A 22,168-nucleotide genomic window follows, 5' to 3' on the forward strand; every position below is an offset into this window, starting at 1 on the left:
CTTTCAGCCTGGAATGTCTCTCTTCCTCAGGGTCTCATTGGAATGTGGCTCATATACAGGAGGCTTTTATGGCGCATGAAAGTAAATTCTTAACTTAAACAGCCTCTTCTTTCCCTTCTTTATAAAAATACAGTCTTGGCACCCATCTTTCTATTGAATTGCTGTCAGGAAAGGCTTTGCTCAAGGTCAACATAACAAGCCTCTCTGCCAGGTACTATGGCTGACTTTAATACATTCAGAGGATTCATGTCAGATTCCAGCCACTAAAGATTGAGCTGATAATCGTAGGTATTTGGCAGAGGCATTAGCATTTCTGTCTGTGCAGATTTCAACGCCCTATTAACTATTCTGAAGAATCATTTACCCAGTGGGGAAAAGTACCAAGTTGAGTCAGGGATTCCTCGCTACCCACCACAGGCAATATCATAAGAATTTCTACTGCTATCGGCATGGGGAAATTAACCAGGGCGGCAGATTGCTTTGACTCCTAATGAATATGAATGCACAAACACAAAGATTTCAAAAAACAACATTAGGAGCACAGAGAAGAAAAAAAAAAACGGGCTTTGATGTGAGATCTCTCTGTGAAGGCCCCTATGAGTAATTTTCTTGGAACAGAGTGAATGATTTTCTGCTCTTTGAGAGAACATAATCTCTGTACAATCATCCAGGATGCCTCCCAATAGTACCTGTAGTATAGACCTCCTTTACAAAAGTTGTTTTCTGTTTAAGTCCAAATGCTACAAAAAATGATAAATAATAATTCAGAGGAAGACATGGAGCAAAATGAAAAGAAGAGCAGAGGCCTCTATTTTCAAGAAAAAATAGCCAATTTAACTATTTTTAACGGAAATAAAGTGCTTTCTTAAGTGCCAGAAATGAACACTGATCTTGATCATGCTTGGTTTGTTGACTCCATATGTGCTTTATGATTGGCACGTGATAAGACTAATATTTAATTCTAGCAACTGAATTCTTTGGGAGAAATAGATGCAGCTACTACAGTAGAAATTTTATGATCAATAATATAACTCTTTAAAAATATAGTTCACTCTTTCCTCAATAATGTCAAATAATCACCCATTACATGAAGAAAGAAAGAACTAACATACTCTGGATTGGCACCTTTTGGAAGGTTAATCAGTTCTTGTGAGTCATCAAGCTGACCCCAACATATTACTGTGTGCTCTTCAATGACATTTTCACCCCATAAGACACTAAGTTCCCGGAAGACAAACACAGGAACTATTTACTGTGTTTTTGTATCTTCCATACCTTCCAGGACATGGCTATGCACAAAGCTGATCCTCCCAAATAAGTCAAACACAGAATTATTATTATTATGGAAGTTTCTAATAGGAATTGTAGGAAATGCAGATCTGATTCTTCATGGTTGAGCACTTATTGAGGCCTGTTTTTCTTTACCTACTCATAGTCTTAACTCGAAATTTCTATTTATGATACTGCTTCCAACCATGAACTTTGTCTATTCATCTTGTTATTGGGGATTCTAAAAGCTGTAAGGAGCTTTGCCAGTGTGCAGCTAGAAATTGCTTTCTCCCATAAAATGTACCCACTCTGAGGATGCTCCCAGGAATGTACCCAGTTCCCTGCTTTGCAAAATGAGAAGAGGCAACTGGGAAAATCAGATATTTGTTATATACTTCTCACAGAATGTAGAAACTTAAGAACATTTGATCTTCTTTTAACTTCAATCCAAGATAGGGCAACACGGGAAGTGTGCTTCTTCTAATATTTTGGATTCTTTTAAGCACTCTGCTTTCTACTTCAGTAAATGGGTATGGATTCCCTATTACAAGTAAGGCAGGATGCTTGATACTACAGTGTATTTAGAGATGTGCATTGCAAAGCCTGACCTCATGGAGTTAGCCACAAAGTAGGAGGCATAAGACATGAATACATGTTACTCCTATATGAGACGACTTGAGAAAGCATTTTTATGAACAAAAGAAGGCTGACTCAGAAGTGTTATATAATAACAAAATACAAAATATATATTCAGGATATATATATTCAAAAAGTATATAACATATAACCATTCTAATCATTTATATGATGTTCTGGTACGGGCAAAATTAATCTATGGTGAAAAAAATGAGAATAGTGGCTTCTGGGGCATGGTCATGGCTGAGAACAGATTTGATGGCACTTTCTATTTTCTATCTTGGTAGGGGTTTGGATTACACAGTTACATGCATTTGTCAAACTCATCACATGATATACTTTGCATGTGTGTGTTTCAGTGCATGCAAATCTTACCTCTATAGGAAACTACAGATGGTCCACGACGTACAATGTTTCAACTTTAGATTTTTTGACTTTATGATGGTGCGAAAGCAATATGCATTCAACAGAAACTGTATTTCCAGTTCCCACACAACAAATCTGTTTTTCACTTTTAGTATTCAATAAAAAACATGAGATATCTCAAAATATGAGATATCTCAAAACACGACATAGCCAATACTGTTATAAAATAGGCTTTTTGTCAAACGATTTTACCCAATGGTAGCTAATGTAAGTGTTCTGAACTCATTTAAGGTAGAGTAGGCTAAGTTACAACGTTCACTAGGTTAGGTATATTAAATGCATTTCCAACTTAGGATGATATTTTTAACTTACAATGGGTTTATTGGGACGTAGCCCCATCATAAGTTGAAGAGCAGCTGTATAAATATTGAATTCTGGTTAATGATACGTGACTGCACTATTTAGGAAGAAACGTACAAAATTCACAATTTACTTTGCAATGCATAAAAAAGAAGATGGATTGATAAAATGATAAAAGATGGATGGATGGTCAGATATATGATAAAGCAAACACAGTAAGGTGTTAATGGTAGAAACTAGGTGGGATATGTGAGCATTCACTATACAATTCCTTCACTTTTTCTGTATGTTAGAAAGTTTTAATAATAAATTGTGGGAAAAAGCAACCTCCTATATGAGGAGGAATTTTGAAATGTTCTTTGAAAATACAAGAAGGATTTTGAGTGGTAGAAACAGAAATAAAGGGCATTCACTACTTAGGCATTAACAAAATCAGAGGCCTAAGAAAGTGAGAAGGTGCTCTGGGAAGTAGAAATATTTCCGCATGGTAAAACATTAAAGGGAAAGGGTGGGAGAGAAGGCAGCTGGGGTCACACCACGGAGACTTCAAGGCCAATCAACCTGGCAAACTATGTGTCTCTGGATACATAGGGCAGCCACTGTTGAGGCTTCCTGAGTGCAGGATCAGTAAGAGTAGATTTCCCATTTAAGAAGGGGACTTGGATGGTAGGAGAGGACTGAGGGGCAGTGAGAACCACTAGGATGTGAGTAGCTGGGGTCTGAATTGGAGGGCAGCAGAGGAGCTAGAAAGGAGCAACACCTGGAGATACAGCACTCTCAGGGTGGGGGATGGAGAGATTGTGGGCGTTAACAGGGAAGGAGGCGTGAAACATGAGTCCAGGCTTCCGCCCTGTGATACTGGGGGATCCCTGATCATCCGCTTGACTTCAAAAGAGCATTAAAAGCAACTGATTTACACAGTAGAACTTGATGAACTTGAAATGGACAATTTATGAAAGATTCACCGAGGGGCAGTAACAATACAAAAAGATGTTCAATCTCAATAGTAACCAGGGGAATCTAAACTCAAATAAGAAGAAAACATTTTCATCCATCAACCTGGCAAAAAATAACAAGAATAATAATAGCCAGGTCTCAGGAAGGTGAAGGAAGAGGCAAAGGACAGACTAATATGCTGTTCACAGGAGTGTAAACTGGTAATGACATTTATGAGAAAATGTGGTCATCTTAGCAAAACCTCTAACTGTTTCTATTCTCTGATAAAAAAGTTTCATTATGGAGGAATGTATTCTAACCAATTACTGGCACATATGCCTAAAGATGAATGGAGAGGCAAGTTCATTTTCGGCATTGTAATAGAAGAAAATTGGAAATAACTTTATTGTCTATCAATGGAAGGGATACATTACAGCTTACCATCTGTATTAGTTTTCCATTGCTGTCATACAAAGTACTACAAACTTAGAGACTTAAAACAATACAAAGTTATTATCTTACACTTGTATAGATCAGAAAAGTCCTATATGGTCTCAAGGCCAAAATTTAGATGGTAGCAAGCTGTGTTCCTTTATGGTGGTTTTAGAAGACAATTGGTTTTCTGCTCTTTTCATTTGTGGGCAGAATTCGGTTCCTTTAAATTGTAGGACTGAGGTCCTTATTTTTCTGCCAGCTGTATGCTGAAGGCTGTTCCCAGCTTCCAGAGGCTGACACATTCCTTGGCTTCTAGCCTCTTTTCCATCTTTAGAGCCAGCAGTGGGCAGGTGGGGTCCTTCTTGTGTCACATCTCTCTGACCCATCTATGTCCCTTCCTCTTCCACTAATAACAACTCCTGTGCTTAGATTGGGCCCAGCCACATAATCCAGGATAACCTTCCCATCTCAAGCCCCAGGATGATTTATATTCCTTTGTATACTCAAAAGAATATAAATCATTCCTTAATCACATCTTCAAAGTCCTTTTTGCCACGTAAGGTAACATTTTCACAGATTCAGGGACGTTGTTGGGGTCCATTATGCCACCTACCACACCATTGTTACTGTGGAAAACTCTGCAGTCATTGAAAACAAAAATATAAACCTAAATTACTGATGCTGAAAGATCTCTAACACATATAAAGTGAAAACAAGAATTCAGTTGTTATGATATTGCCTTATACTAATATTTTGTACTATATTACACTATATTATGACCTTATTTATTTAAAAATATAAAAATTATTATAAATTAAAAACAGTATATATATGTAAATATTTAAAAATGGAAGTAACTGAGGAACACCAGTGGACAGAGAATACATCTGAGAAGGGGTCTGGGCTTATTAAAGGACTTATGAGGCTTTTTGTAGTTAATTCCATAAGCTTATATATTTTTAGTTGACTAGGAAAGTATGCTGGTATATTAATTATACTCTTTCAAAAGTGCAAAACCATTGTTACTGCAAAAAGGAAACATAGATGAAGTAAAGCTGCTCTTATGATAGTTGGAATAAGAAGCTTAAAGTCCTGTTGACTGGGGCCCCTCATGCCCTGATGCCCTTCTAAGTACGGTAACCATATAATTTGTCATTTCACTGGGACCCTGCTGGGAATAAAAACGGACACTATCAATAATCATGCCAGAACAATAGGCATAGACTGGGACTCCTTGGTCACCTACTTCTAAGGAAGTAATTGCTCATCTCCCCCTGCAGAATGTCAGCTCCAAAAGAGCAGGACTTGATCTGGGATGCTCACTGCCTGAAAAGAGTGAGTGGAAAATAGGACTGAACTAGTAGACTTACCCAGTTTTTAGATTGAAATGTTCCCTTTGTCTTACTGATTTTTAAGAAGTTTTTCCCAACTTACAACTATAAAAACATTCTTTTATATTTATCTTTTAATTATTTTTATGTTCTTTTAACTTTTATTTTAAATTCAGGGGTATAAGTGTAGGTTTGTTACATAAGTAAACTCGTGTCTTGGGGGTTTGTTGTACAGATTATTTCATCACCCAGGTATTAAGCCTAGTGCCCATTAGTTATTTTTGCTGATCTTCTCGCTCCTCTCACCGTCCACCCTCAAGTAGGCCCCAGTGTGTGTTGTTCCCCTCTATGTGTCCATGTATTCTCATCATGTATCTCCCACTTATAAGTGAGAACAAGTAGTATTTGGTTTTCTGTTCCTGCATAAGAATAATGGCCTCCAGCTCCACCCATGTTCTGACAAATGGCATTATCTCATTATTTTTATGGCTGCGTATTACCCCATGGTATATATGTACCACATTTTCTTTATCCAGTCTATCATTGATGGGCATTTAGGTTGATTCCATGTCTTTGTTATTGTGAAAAGTGCTGTAATGAACATACGTGTGCATGTGTCTTTATAACAGAATGATTTCTGTTCCTTTGAGTATACACCCAGTGATGGGATTGCTGGGTCGAATGGTAGTTCTGCCTTTAGGTCTTTAAGGAATTGCCACGTTGCTTTCCAAAATGGTTGAACTAATTTACTCTCCCACCAGTAGCATATAAGTGTTCCTTTTTCTCTGCAATCTTACCAGCACCTGTTATTTTTTTACTTTTTAATTATAGCTATTCTAACTGGTGTGAGATGGTACCTCACTGTGGTTTTGATTTGAATTTCTCTAATGATCAGTGATGTTGAGCTTTTTTTTCCTATACCTGTTTGTTGCATATATGCCTTCTTTTGAAAAGTGTCTGTTTATGTCCTTTACCCACTTTTTAATGGGGTTGTTTGTTGGGTTATTTTTCTTGTAAATTTGTTTAAGTTCCTTATAGATGTTGGATACCAGACCTTTTCGGATATATAGTTTGCAAAAATTTTCTCCCATTCTGTAGGTTGTCTGTTTACTCTGTTAATACTTTCTTTTGCTGTACAGAATCTCTTTAGTTTAATTAGATTCCATTTGTCAATTTTTGCTTCTGTTGCAATTGCTTTTGGCACCTTCATCATGACATCTTCGCCTGTGCCTATGTGCTGAATGGTATTACCTAGGTTGTCTTCCAGGGTTTCTATAGTTTTGGGTTTTACATTTAAGTCTTTAATTTTTATTTATCTATCTATTAAATCAATCTGGAGTTTACTATATGTAATTTGAAATTAGATGATTTTTTTTTTTACTAAAGGGATAGCCCGGTTGTCTTAATACTATTTATATTGTTCCTACTGTTCTGAAATACTACCTTTGTCATATACCAAATTTCTATATAGTTATGTCTTTTCCAAACTTTAATTCCTTCAATTTGTTTCATTGTTACTACTCAAGTACCTTACCTCTTTAATAACCATAGCTTTAGAAGGTATTTTGATATATTTTAGGGCAAATCTTTTTTATTGTTCCTATGTAATTGTTTTTAGGTTTTTATTATACATTTACGTTTTATATGTGGGGCTTCTGTGCAAATTCCATTTGAATAATTAAAAAATGACATGATCTATCTTCTTATTTTACCAATGAGAAAATTGAGAATTAAAGAGATAAAATTATAAAAAGACATATCCGTAAGGCAACTAGAACTGTGAAGAACTGTGCTGTCTGATAAGGTAGCCGCATGCGACTATTTAGATATAATTATAAATTAAAGTTAAATAAGTTAAAAAGTCAATGTCTTCACCTTGTTAGCTACATTTCAAGTGCTCGATAGCCATATGTGGCTACTGTCTACCATTTAACAGCACAGATCTGAGACTTTTTCATCATTGCAAGTATTTTTATTGAACAGCACTGAGCTAGAAATTTGGGATTGTGATTTGGGAGAGACCTCGGACCTCTCAGACCTGAGGTCAGTAACAAATTCGGGGTTCATCCAGATAGATATGGCAGTAAAAGTTAATTAAAACCTAAGGCCATCAAGGGAGAAAGTAAAGAGAAGAAAAGCAAATGACAACCCATTCCTGGAGGGCTGCCTGCATTAAAGAAGCAAGTAACAAAAAGATTTAAAGTGAGAGATCAGATACTTGCTACAAGAATTGAGGTCATATCCCAGTGGCTCAGAGAAAGTAGTCCATCAGGAGAAAAGGTCAGCCATGTCACAAGCCTCAGATGGTCACATAGAATGTGACCAATGTGTAACTTTTGAGTTTGGCAGCCGGATGACCAGAGAAAGTCTGCAAGTGGTTGTCGTGCTCTTTTGCAGACCTGAGACAGTGATTTGGGTGAAAGAGGTATACTACGGATGCAATTCCAGGAAGTACAGCAAAAGAGAAGTATAGAGAAATAGGGAAAAAGAGAAGGTGAATACAGGATGATTAATGAAGAGGTTACCACTCTGGGAAACTGATGCTCTGAGATGCCCTGATCTGCTGGAGACGCCCTGAGGAAGTGTGTAGAACACACTTCCCAAGTGTTCCAACTAAGAGAAGAGAAGGTTTAAGCAATTGCCCACTACTTTTTATTAATAGTTCTCTTTTAATGAGGGTTGTTTCTTGGGGTGTCAACTCCCCAGCAACTGTGGCCTTCCTCTTTGTATGAAGCAAGCCTGCATAGTCACAGAAAGCCATCAGGCAGATCGACACAGGAGCTTCAAGTAGCAAGAAAGTGTGCAGGAACTGTCCCCCAAGGCTATGATGACATACAAAGTTGACTGAGAGGAGTATGGGGGACACTGACCGCATCTACTACTGCTAGGTTTAGGTGCATGGCAATAGAAACTGAGTTTCCCTCCTTGCTGCAAAAGGAGAGGTGCAACAAGAGAAATAATCTAATTTTATCAGCCATGGCCACCAGCTATTTAGACAGAAAAACATTGAGATGCCTCAGAGTCTATCCCAGGCATGTGATGGATACATCCTTATTCTACCAGATTCCACTGATACATCTGCTGGCAGCTGCCACATCTTCTTTGGCACCAAAGGTCTGTACCTCTCTTCAAAGTTGAAGAAATTTCAGTTTTTCTTTAAGTTACCCATTGCCCTCATGGAACCTATTTTAATGGAGCCTGGGCAGAAGACAAATTGAAAGTCAGACACTATGTACCACATGTATAGATAGTGTCGCTCCATGACCCTATGTCAAGGTCACTGAGTCAGGATCACCTACCAGATTCTCCTCTCTGTAGAAAGAGAAGTTATCTGAGCCTGCTTACAGCTAGACTTCTAGAAAACCTGTCTTGTCAGTTCACCATACCCCTCTGAGTTCCAGCAACAAAGCACTTTCCCCTTCATTTTCAATCTAAAGATGTGATTATTAGTCATTCTCATTAGGCTTCTCATTCTGCTAAAGAAAGAATTTTTTAACTTCAACGGCCAAACCTGCTAATAGGAAGAAGAAACAGACACCATGTGCACCGTCGTCTTTGCACACCACCAACACTGCCATAGTACCAGCATTCCCAGAAGTGAACCTCAGTCTTAACCCAAACACAAGGGCCTGGCACAGCTTGGGACATTGAGTTGGCCGTGCCTTTGGCTCTGATCGCCCAAATGACATTTAACCAGTTCCCCCATTTCACTTCTTTGGTGACTTGATTAAAAAAATTATCCCAAAGTTCCCATCTCTCCCTGTATTCACATCCTTGCCAATGTGGCCTTTCTGCTTGGTCATCAAGAGTTAATGTCTGTTCTCTTCCATTTAAATCTAGTCTGGCCTTGTAATTTAAGTTTTCAACAGAACACAGTAGACATGAGGGCCTCCAGAGACCTTGTACACATTTACTCTGCATGATCAAGCCCAGGAGAGCCTGCTAGCTAAAGGATCACCCCAGCCTTCAGCCAGCCACGGGTGTGAGGCCATCCTAGATCAGCCCACCACCACTGACTCACCAGATGGCCATTATATACATGAATGAACCCAGAACCCAGCTCTGAATTAAATCAGAAGAATTCCTCTATGGACTCAAAAGTGTAAAACACAGTTCATATTTTAAGCTACGGAGTTTGGAGTGTTTTGTTGGGCAACAAAAGCTAACTGATAACAACATCTCTGGGCCTCAAACTTGTCATCTGCAGAGAAGAGGACTGAATAAAGTAACATTTAAGGTTTTTATTGTTTTGTATATTTTTCCTCCTAGCTTCATTTTTCTATGGCTTTTAGCTGAAATGAAACACTTCAAAGTGGATATATTAATTTGCTGGACACTAGAAAGCTGATGAGCATTAGTTGCACCATAAACACTCAGGTACTTGGCAACACAGGCAGCAGCACACAGGTGGGCTTGAAGTAGGGTAGCAGAGAGCACGCTCAGTAGTGCAGGATTAGAGTACCTGGTTACCTGCATATCAGAATCAGCCATCACTCTGGTAACCCCAACCCTCTCCTCCCGGCAGGTCCTCCCAGATCTTATGTGTGAAGTGCGTTTTGATTGCTTATATTGATTTTATACCCAAACCTCTCCTTTCTAGATATTGGCAAGACTATTTTAAGCCTTAACAATTGCCTAGGATTTATATGGCCAAATGGATTAAGCCCGTAGAGAAATCTTTTGGCTTTCTTTAAAAACAAAGTGAAAATGTCCTACTGTTTGCTTAATGGAACAAAATGGCTTCCACTCAAAAGATCTCTCAGGGACCAAATGATTCATATAATAGCATGGGAGTTCTATTGACCCAGCTGAACACATCTACACATGCTAAGCCTGCCTCCTTTCTTTTCCTGAGAGGAGCCATTTAAAGGCACCAAAGTATTAGGTTCTAATTTTGGTTACTTACTAACTGTGTGAGTCAGAACAAATTACTTAGCCTCTCTGAATGCTGGATAGAGATAAATAAAATGGGAATCATATGAACAGTATCACAGGGTTATTGTGATAATAAAATGAGGTGCACACGCAAACAGCTTGAGACATTCTCATTTGCTCAGTTAGTATTCATTTTCCTTATGTTGTGCACTGATTCATTTCCTATGCATCATTCAAAGCCTGACTTAGATGATGTCCCTTTGTAAAGTCTTTATTCACAAAGTCAGCTCATGTTAAACTTTTTTTTCCACTTTTATTTATTCAGAAAAATTTTCTAAGTATGAGTTAGGCCCAGGGATAAAGCCATTAGCAAAACTGTTCCTGCCACATGGAGAGAGGTACAATAAACTAAATAGCATATGATTAATTCAACTCATCATGATGCAGGCAACCCAGCATTATTTTGGAACATTATGGGAGTATAGAACAGGGGCAAATCAGGGAAAGTTTCCCAAAGAGTGCCATTGAAACTGGGACAGAAGTGGAAGCAGGTGTTAACCCTGAGCTGGGAAAAAGAGCCTATGTTAGCCAGTCTGAACTCCTGACTTAATTTTTTTCCAAGTATACTAATTGGTGCTCCAACTCTACATTAACCTAAGAAATTTTCTAATAGATTAATTTCATTTATCTCACCAATTAGATTTTACACTCGCCTGGGGCAAGGCCCATATATTCTACTTTTTAGTTTTTTTTATTTCTCTCTAAAGCTTAACGCAGTGCCAGGCAAAGGTTGGTGCTCAGTAAATTGTTGATTGGTTGAGAACAAAAAACACTTAAGTGATTTATACCGACTGCTCTTGCTTTATAAAACATCTCACAGTGGCCTATGGGCTCATGATCACTTTTTAATTATTTTTTTCTAAATATAACAAATGTACAGGAAAGAGTACAAATCATAAGCATGCAACTCTATGAATTTTCATGAAGTGAATATAGCCATGTAATTATTAGGTTGGGGCAAAAGTAATTGTGGTTTTGTAATTAAAAGTCATGGCAAAAACCACACCAACCTAATAGCACCCATTTTCAGAAGAACAACATTGCTGTTCCCCAAAATGTCCCCTAGTGTGCCTTTGCAACTACCACCTCCCCAAAGGTAACCACTACCCTGACGCCTAGCAACATATTTTTGCTTGTATTTTGAAGTGTATATACAGTGCGAACTCTTATGTCTGGCTTCCCTACTCAACGTTATGTCTTTGGGACCCATCCATGTTGTTACATGTAGCTATGGTTTGTTTACTTCTGTTGCCATATAGCATTTCATTGTGAGAATAAACACTATCCATTGGCTCTTTTTGGTCCTTGAGCATGTTGCTCTGAACATTCTGGTATGCATTTTTTTGTAAATATATGCGTTTATTGCTGTTGGATATATTCCCGGGTGGAAATTTTCTGGAGCGTATGGTCATATATATTTATCCTGACTTGAGTAGACACTGTCAAAAATTTTCCAAACTAATTGTACTAAATTTTGCTTTTGCCAGCAATATGCCTACTCATTTTTAAAATAATGGCCATTTTGAAAGTCAAAAGTTTCTTGGATCTACCCGCTTTATGGAGCCTAGAGGTTATGCTGTTGGCACCAAGTAATGGGAAGGATACCAGCTCACATACATGTGTGTGGACTTCTCACAATCAAATGCTCAGTTTCCTCAGCCACACCCACCTCTCGGTAATCATTGGTGGGGAAATGCAGTAAAGTTTTATAATGGTGTGTGTTTTCCAAGATAAAATGCGTTTTAAAAGGAGTCACTGTTTTTTGGTGTCACTTGTAAAGACAGGCTGTCTATCATCTCTCCTCCATACTCTGTTAATAGGAAAAGTATTTGTTTCTAGAAAGTGGAAAGATAACAAAATAACTACAATCTTGGAAATTAAAGGCAAATACATCTGTAATGTTTCCTGCAACTGTGGAATTTTCTTTGTTCTGTCTCTTCTTCCACACTTTCTTCTATGCCAGAAGCTTTGATGTAACTTCTCTAAGCTGGGGCCAGGGCAATCTATGTAGCAGCATGGCCTCCTTTTCCCTTACCAGGCTGAGAATAAACAGGTCTCTGCCTCAGGATGATGTTCACTGCCATTATCAGAAATATCTTGTTGCTGGCACCCATGTCAGTTGAGTTAACACACACTTTGATAAGGTTTGGCTGTGTCCCCACCCAAAATCTCATCTTGAATTGTAATCCCCATAATCTCCACATGTCAAGGGTGGGACCAGGTAGAGCTAATTGGATCATGGAAGCGGTTTCCTCATGCTGTTCTCCTGATAGTGAGTGAGTCTCAGGAGATCGGATGGTTTTATAAGCACCTGGCATTTTCCCTGCTTGCACTCACTCCATCCTACTGTCCTGTGAAGAAGGTGCCTGCTTCTCCTTTGCCTTCTGCCATGATTGTAAAGTTTCCTAAGGCCTCACCAGCAATGTGGAACTGTGAGTCAATTAAACCTCTTTCCTTTATAAATTACCCAGTCTTGGGTATTTCTTTATAGCAGTGTGAGAACTGACTAATATGCCCTTATTAAGGAAGATGCTGAAGTTCTGTTGAGAACAGAACAGATTGTGAGTACTGGCTCTGTGGCCCTTGGATTTTATAAGCATCTACTTGACATTCATATGCTTTCATGGTTCCTCAAACACAGTAGGATCTCAGGAAGGAGTCACTGCATCCAAGTCTTGCCCTTCAGACCTCAGGTTTATAATATAACAGTTTGAGAAAGATGCCCCACATTTTCCCCACATTCAGCCCTCTAAGGGCAATGCTTCCGTAATATTCCTGGCATGTAGCAGAGTGGCCGGCACAGAGACTCCTTTGATACATGTCAAATCTTTAATAATAGATGTAATTAGTGCCAATGAAGAGGAGAAAACATAAAATGGTCTAGATAACTGACAGCCAAACAGAAACTCAACTGATGAATTGCTTAAATGTCCTTTCTTCATCCAAGATGCTAGCTAACATTCAGCCATGGTTCTCATAGACACAGGGCATATCTCCATGTACATGTTTTGAAGTAGGAGAGCAACACAGCAAGAACTGTACCTATTATAAAAGCTGCTTCTTATGATAGTGTTGTGCCAGGCATGCTTTTTTGAGCAGCATATATACCAATTAGACAGGCTTATAGAAGTCTTTGAAGGAATGGATTTTCCTTTCCCAATTAACTTCCTCCCAGTATCCAATAGAACTAGCTTACTCATATTCCAAAATGATCATAAACGAAATTGCGAGGGTCCCTTGACATATTTTAGGATGATAATATAATCACATATGATTTAATCAAGTTCATTTCAAGTTTATTGCTAAGGGATATGAGGACTGGCCGTGCTCCCCACGTAGATTCTAAAGATGTCTTGGTTTTGGTTTGAGGAAAAGGAAAGCAAAGTGCAAAGACTGCCTGAGATGTCATCTCTGGAAAAGTAAAAATAAAAACATGACTTAATTTGGATTCCCCTCTTTCAACATCCTATTTGGGATCATCATTTTTCACCACCAAGATGTTCTGTAAGTGAAAAGCATCAGTACTTGTTTAAATGAGGCCCAGAAGCATTTTCCCTTTCCAGTACTTAATGCTGCATTTTCCCTTTAAATGATTCTAGGTTGTGATGCTAAAATTGTTAAATCTGCAGAGCTTCAGAATAAGGACAGTTGTAAGAACACTGCTCCGCAAGAGAACATGGGGACTTGTATCCCCATGCTTCCTTATTAGTTTGCTATGAGTCATCGACCACCTATCGCCTCTTTTCCTAACCTTGTTTTGCAACATGATTTGTCCACACTTATTTATTACGAATATTACATTATTTACAGCTTGTTCATTGACAGCATGCCTCTGACAGTGACAGAAAAACAACATAATTTGTTGTCCTTCCTAAGTATCTAAGGGGAAAAAAGAAGATATTATGCAAAGCTTTTTGAAATTCACAAATGAGGCAGGATAAAATCTCTGCAGAATTTATAAAGTCTGCACGATGCCTTTGATCTTGATGTATTACATTCCCCACCCCCACTCTCCCTTCTACAGTGATGCCTTCAATATTTTACCAAGCTGGGCTAACACACAGCTCACAATTTTAAACTGACAAATCTAAGTGCATAAATTTTAGATGCAAAAATATATTTTGCAAAACAGCAAGACTGAGGACAGACTGCACATTCAGAGTATTATGGCCTGTCCTAATTCAAGCCATTTCCAAACACATTTTTTTACCCTTTGGAGGGTTTGGGGGCATATTTCAAACAAATATCAGTGCTTTGTGTTTATGCCATGTAATAAAGAATATCTGGGGCCCATCTGTAGGAGAATATCTGTTTTCCAAATTGTCTTGGTTATGGGGAGAAAATGGATTCTACTTTGAGCACAAATATAAGAGTAACCTCACAAGGAAACATTTAAAATCTGCTCATTTGGGATTTGCTAGGACCTTTAATATTGTGAACCCCAAATACTTGAGAGAAATCTCAGTTAATTTAGAAAGTTTATTTGCCAAGGTGGAGCACACGCGCCCATGACACAGCCTCAGGTAGTCCGGACAGCATGTCCCCAAGGTGGTCAGGGCACAGCCTGGTTTTATGCATTTTAGGGAGACATGAGACATCAATCCATGCATATAAGATGTACATTGGCTCAGTCCAGTAAAGTAAGACAAGTCAAAGCAGGGAGGTGACTTCCAGGTCACAGGTAGGTGAGAGAAAAACAGTTGCATTCTTTTGAGTTTCGGATTGGCCTTTCCAAAGGAGGCAATCAGACATGCATTTATCTCAGTGAGCAGAGGGATGACTTTGAATAGAATGGAAGGCAGGTTTGCCCTAAGCAGTTCCCAGCTTGAGTTTTCCTTTAAGCTTAGTGAATTTGGGGCCCAAAGATTTATTTTCCTTTCACAATCTATTTATTACTAAAGTGAGCTTCACCCACAGGTGGATGCCGTGTGATGGGAGACACAAGGAAAGGATGGCTGTATACAAACACGTCCCTTTGTCGTCATCACCTTCTTGCTTCCCCAAGGCCTACGGGAGTACATGGCAATTAATGACTAGAAAAGGTGATTAGGGAAGAATATCTCTGGAGTTAATTCTGTACAATAGTTTCTGTCCCTGAGAATCATGACCTACTGTTTATGGGGAGGCTTAAATTAGTTGAAAAGTAGCTTTCTTGGAAAGGATACAAGAAAGGTCTGGTCAGTGGGATGACAGACGCAGCAGTTAGACACCTCTGAGTAACGGGAGTATACAGAGTGGGAAAGCAGAGATGACAACATTGCGCAATGTTGCCCCACTTATCCCGTCCATCCCCTGGAAGCCGTTTTGACCAATCATGGCATTGCTCTCCTGTAAGTCGGATGTGCCCCTGGACTCCTCATCAACACTCCCAACTGACCAGTGGGAGCTGGCAAGTGGATGAAATTATGCACCATCTCCTGTCTACTAAAGGAGTCATCCAAAAGGGCAGGAGGAATAACAAGAGTGGGCTTGAAGGTAAAAGGGACAGAAAAAACAAGATTAGAACTTGGCTTCAAAGCTACGCTATTAAGAACAGTGACCACAACAGTACTAAAAGCCACCGTTTATTAAGTCCCTATGGTGTGCCTGGCATTCTGCTGGATGCTTTCCTTGGTGCAGTAGAGAGCACGGTTATTAAATCTGTAGTCAGACTGTCAATAGTTTGAATCTTAGCAGAAAAGGGTACTATCTTAATTTGTTTTCTTTGCTTCTAACAGAATACCTGAAACTGAGTAATTTATAAAGCAAAGGAATTTATTTCTTACAGTTATGGAGGCTGAGAAGGCCAAGGTCAGGAAGCCACATCTGGTGAGAAACTTCTTGCTGGCAGAGACTCTCTCGAGAGTTCTGAGGCAACCCAGGGCATCACATGACAAAACGCCGCTCTTCTTCTAATAAAGCCACCAGTCCCATTCTCATAGCCCATTAATCTCTTAACCTATTAATTCATTCATGCATGGATGGACTAATTCCCTCATGAGGGCTCTGCCCATTCAATCCCCTCTTAAAAACTCCACCTCTCAATACTGCCACACTGGGAATTAAGTTTCAACCTCAGTTTTGAAGAGGACAAACACCGAAACCATAGCTGGTACCTAGAGATTTAAAGCCTTAGTCTCTTATCTGTAAAATTGTGATACTAATGGTATATAGCCTCGTTGGTTGGTTTCAAGGATTGATGAGATAATGTATTGAATGTCTTTGGCATATTGCCTGGCTATCAATCACTGTTAGCTTACTTCTAAAATATGATCCGTGCTCTATAAAAGATTGCTGTTCAGCAACATTATTTCTTAAACCATAAATCAGAGTGTTTTCTGCCTTTTTTTTCCTTTCCCTCTTCTTTCATGGGTACTTCCAGAGAGCAGAGATTCCTTTCCTACCCAAACCAAACAGGGGCAAGCATTTAAAGATTTAAGTGCCTAGTGAATATATCCTATTTGCCAGTTTTTCCCCTCCTAGAAACAAAAAAAGCCTGGGACTTCTAGAAAGGCAGGAAAGCACCTGAGGGCCCACTTGAACTCCAGTGAAAATGGCTCTGGAATTAGATGCACTCCAAGTGTGAAATAGTCCCCAAGGGGGCCCAGGCCCAGGAGTAGAAGAGATAATGACGAAGGACTTCCCTTGATTCACATAAGTGCCCCTGAAGAAAGGGTGGGAAACTTGAAATCTTTTTGTGGGAGATGGTAGGGTGAAGAGAGAGTTTTGCTTGCCTCCTTTTCCTCCGTGTATGTGTGTGTGTGTGTGTGTGTGTGTGTGTGTGTTCCAATACAATGGAAGAAGCAGAATCTGCCATTGTAAGTGAGATAGTGTTGATCTCACGGATGTGGATATAGCTCTTATAAGCCATAACCTGTAAGAATGCTTTCCAATAGAAATATAAGCCACAGATATAATTTAAAATCCTTAATAGCCATATTTAAAACAGTAAAAAGAAACAGGTGAAATTAAATGTAATAACATATTTTAATGTAACCCAATATATTCCAAATGTTATCACTGTAATATGTAAGGAAGATGAAGTCGATTGTATCAAGTCTTTGGAATACAACGTGTATGTTAAAGCTAAAGCACATCTCAATTTGAACAAGCCATATTTCAAGTGTTCAATGGCCATATGTGGCTAGTGGCTACCGCATCGGACAATGCAGGTTTATATTCTTCAGAGCTCCGCAGAAAGGCTGACAGCATCATTTCTATTTTACAAATAAGAACAGTACCAAAAGAGAAGTACATAATTGGTCAGGAATTCATATTTTAAACCAATTCTATCTCACTCCAGCCTCTGTATGATTTTGCCAGCCTACACTGATTCTTGGGGCTTCTTCATGAAAAAACAGAAATAATACATACCTCTCTCAAAAAGACAATATGAGACCAGCAAAATTAAGGCAGCAAAATTCCACCAAATATCCTACCACAATCTCCACATCAGTTTCATTTTTTGCCAAGAATCTTCTTTGCTCTTTTGAAAGCAATCTATTCAGCATCAGTATTATGGCAGATGCGTATTTTGGGGACAAGACAGAAGCAGTCTGTTTCTTCAAGCCAAGCAGATGTTCTGGGCCACAGAGTGGAACACTTAGAAGAGCGAGACTCTAGTGAAGAAGAACTTGGATGTGGCCCATTATTATCCTAATGGGAAGTAAATTTTTTCAGCAGGAATTATTTCAGTTGCATAGAACTTTCAAGTTACTTCCTAAATGGCCAGAGATTTGGGGGTGGAGATAAAAGGCTGGATATGTCCTTGCGATGTCACCTGATCCCCAGCCCAATACTTAACACAGCTCCGTTGCTCATCCTTCTTCTACTTTGAACCAGTTGATGGGGGCCCAAAAATTGCGATTTAGAATCTCACTCAACTTTTGTAAAAGTACATATGTAATTGTATTAGTCTCTTCTCACATTGCTATAGTGAAATTCCTGAGACTGGGTCACTTATAAAGAAAAGAGGTTTAATTGGCTCATGACTCTGCAGGCTATGCAGGAAACATACCAGCATCTGCTCGCCTTCTGGGGAGGCTTCAAAAAGCTCACAATCATGGCAGAAGGTGAAGGAGAAGCAGGCATGTCTTACAGGGCTGGAGCAGGAGGAAGAGAGAGATTGAGGTGCCACATGCTGTTAAACAACCACTTCTCACAATAACTCACTCACGATACAGTACCAAAGGGGGATGGTGCTAAGCCATTCATAAAAGACTCACCCCCATGATCCAATCACATCCCACCAGGCCCCACTTCCAACATCAGCAATTACAATTGAAAATGAGATTTGAGCGGGGAAACAGATCCAAACCATATCAGTAAAATAATACAGGCTCAAGAGAAAATTTAAGAAATTAAGATACTAAAGTCTCATTTTACTGAGAAAGGTTTCATTTAGAGAGAATAGGTGAATACCCTAAGATCACGCCTGTAAGCATGAAAGAAAGATTCAAAATCACTTGGTTTTCAAAAAAAATTATTAACATAATGAATGGGAGAAGCTATTTGCAATACATATGTTTGATATGGAACTCCCATCCAGAATATATAACAATGCCTACAAATCCATCAAAAAGAGACAGGGAACCCAATAAAAAGAAAAAAATGGACAAAAGACTTGAACAGACATATCATGAAAGAGAATATACAAATAGCCAGTAAACATTTTGGTGGGCTATGCTCACCAAACCCATGTAAAAAAGTTTTTATAGAAGCTTTCATGATAATGGCTAAAACCTGGAAATAATCCAAATGTCCATCAATAATAGAATAGATTAAAAATAATTGCAGCGTATTTAGAGAATGGAAATGAAAAGCAATGAGAATGAATGAATTGCCATCATTTGCAACAGAGATGAATCTCGTAAACATGATATTGAGCGAAAGAAGCCAGAAATAAGAAACTTGTATAAGCCTTCCTATATAAAGTTCTAAAATAGGCAGAACTAACTTGTAGTGTTAGAAGTCAGGTTTGCGATTAGCCAATCGAACAGGTAGGAAGTGACTAGAAGTAGGCATGTAAAGAGGGAGTGTCTAGAGGGCTGAAAATGTTTCTTGATCTCAGTGAATGTTACATGGGTGAGCTTTATTTCTCAAAAATGTACCACCACGTACACTCATGATACATGCACTTTTCTCTATGTGTGGCACTGTGTCGACAAGGGAAAAAAGAGACCTCAAGCCAGGGAATCAGAGATAGGGTTTACTGAGGACTTACATACAAGGGCAGTCCAGTGGTGGTGGGATGGAAAGGAGAACCACTACCATTTGTAAAAAGCATGCAGTTTATATAGCATTTTCACTTAGCACCCTCCACCTAGCAACCTCCATTTAACTCAACACAAAGGGACTTGATCCCTTGTACAGCCTTCATTCCAACGAATGGGCTGGGGGTTCAGATGTTCTTCGTAGATAAGGAGTGAATCTCTGTATTGCCATTCCTGGATGCTTTAGCTGGGAACACCAAACACACATTCTTCTTAAACCATAGGGTCATTCTCAAGGTATGCTTAAGTTATTGCTGTCAGATGTGTCTGCCATACACTGTTATATTTCAATGAAAGACTTTACAAAAAGAAAAGAAAATGCTAGAATTCTTCCCAAGCTAGATGCTTGTCTTGGTTAGTAGATTCAGAAATCTGAGCCCTGCCCTACTTCCCACCCTTCACCCACAGAGCATTTCTAACCCTTCCACTTAAGGATTCCAAACAATCTAATGCCTCTGTTGGTCACGACCATCACTCAGGAAAATGTCTTTTGGTGATTGGAAGTTCAATGTAATAAAATCCCTTGCTGAACATTTTAGAGCAGGAATTACATTAAGATTACCCAGGCCCAAAAGTTCAGGTGAATTATCAGAGTGATGGTCATATTCACAATGTTTCTTCGTTCCTCTTTCATAACCCAGAGTCTCCCTGAGGTTCCCAAGCAAAAGCTTACACCAGACATTTTGTACAAATAAAGAAAAAAGGGGAGATTTTTCACCCAATTTCCTGTGTCCTATCTATAGATGAATGCCAAAATGGCATTGAGAAAAGACATTGAATTTAGCATTAGAGTTCTATAGTCATACCAAATTCCCCTCAATCTTGTAAACACAAACTGTCCTGTTAACAATATTTTGGAGAGTGTCCATGCCAGGGGAAGTCTCTACAGTGGCCAAACAGTCATCCAGGGTATAGTTATGGAGGCTTCCAGCTGTGACAGGTCCTTGATAAATTTATCAAGGAAGGTCTAGGTCATTGTCCCCAACCTTGCAAGTATAAAATCTACAGTAGTGGTATAATACTGTAGGGGATGACCTGACTCCCACAGCCCTCCTCCTTTTTCCCATGGTCTTTTCTCCCATCTTTGGCAGTTACATTACTCCTTCTTCAGTGTTATCACTGAAAAGTACAGAAAGAGAGAGAGAACAATTTAATGTGCAGCCCTCACATTCAACATAGAGCTTGGAGGAGATGGCGGAATGACACCAGTGAGTGGCCTTTACCTGTACATCAACCTAGAGCTGCTGGACGATGTCTACCAGGTATCTGCCATGCTCCTGGGGGTCCCAAACATGTGACAAGCTAGTCCATCTCCAGCTATGGATAAAAGGGCAGAGGGCCCCCTTGGCCCTCTGACTCAAAAAGGGAACATGTCATTGTGGCCTTAAAGGCCATTAAGATGGGTGGATGAAAAACCTACCCAAGCTGCTTTCATCAACAAGGTGGAAATGTGAGACCTGTTTTCCAATGCTGGCAAAGTTCACCCTGTGCTGGTCAAAAGTGTGCATGGTGAGTGCCTGCATAATTACCTGTTCCCCTACAGCAGAGCCTATGATCCAGCAGCATGGAAATGCTTTCTGCCCTCTATGTGGTCCAATCATCAAGATAATCGTGCATAAGGAGCCAATGGCCTGGACCAGTTGTCATTGATGGTGGTGATGCCCCCACCATACTGAACGGCAACCCTGCAGAACCTGGCCCTGCAGCTGGCAGAAAGGAGAAAATGAATTAGTGACTGGTCACAAGCAGGTCACTTCTATGGGAGTGCTTTGTCTAAGACCAGAACACTGGCTCTGCAAACACACAGGCTACAAAGGTAGATGTGGTGGCTGACAGCAGCAACTTCAGACACCCTGTTGATCACTCCACCTCTATTGCCATGACCCAGACTGCTCAACTTGTAAGGGATAAACCATGATATCCTTTATCGTCCTATAGTTCAGGCACTAAAGTTCTATGTAACGCTTAAAAAAACTTTAAAAGAAAAAAAAAAAGCTTTTCTCCCATGGAGTCATTACAGTTGGACTAGAGCTATGAGATGTAGACAGCAAAGTGACATGGCTTCAGCTGCTCATACACTACTGCTTATAACAACACAGCTGCCCTAAGAACCTGTCTTTAAAGTATTTTTTTTTCTTTTTTCTTTTCTTTTTCTTTCTTTCTTTTTTTGTTTTTTTGAGACAGAGTTTCGCTCTGTTGCCCTGGCTGGTGTGACCTCAACTCACCGCAACCTCTGCCTCCTGGGCTCAAGAGATTCTCCTGCCTCAGCCTCCAGAGTAGCTGGGATTACAGCCATGCGCCACCACATCTGGCTAATTTTGTATTTTTATTAGAGACGCAGTTTCACCATGTTGGTCAGGCTGGTCTCGAACTCCAGACCTCAGGTGATCCGCTCACCTCGGCCTCCCAAAGTGCTGGGATTACAGGCATGAGCCACCGCACCCAGCTAAAGTATTCTTTTTTAACAGCTTTATTGAGTTATAATTGACCTACGGATACTGAATATATTTAAAATACGCAATTTGATGAGGTGGCATATGTAGACTACTGTGGGACTATTACCACAATCATAAAAATGAACTTATTCTTCACCCCCAAAATCTTCCTCATGACTTTTTAAAATCTCTCCCTTTCTGCCTCATTCCTAAA

This window comes from Nomascus leucogenys, chromosome 11 (assembly GCF_006542625.1).
Source record: "Nomascus leucogenys isolate Asia chromosome 11, Asia_NLE_v1, whole genome shotgun sequence".
NCBI lineage: Eukaryota > Metazoa > Chordata > Mammalia > Primates > Hylobatidae > Nomascus > Nomascus leucogenys.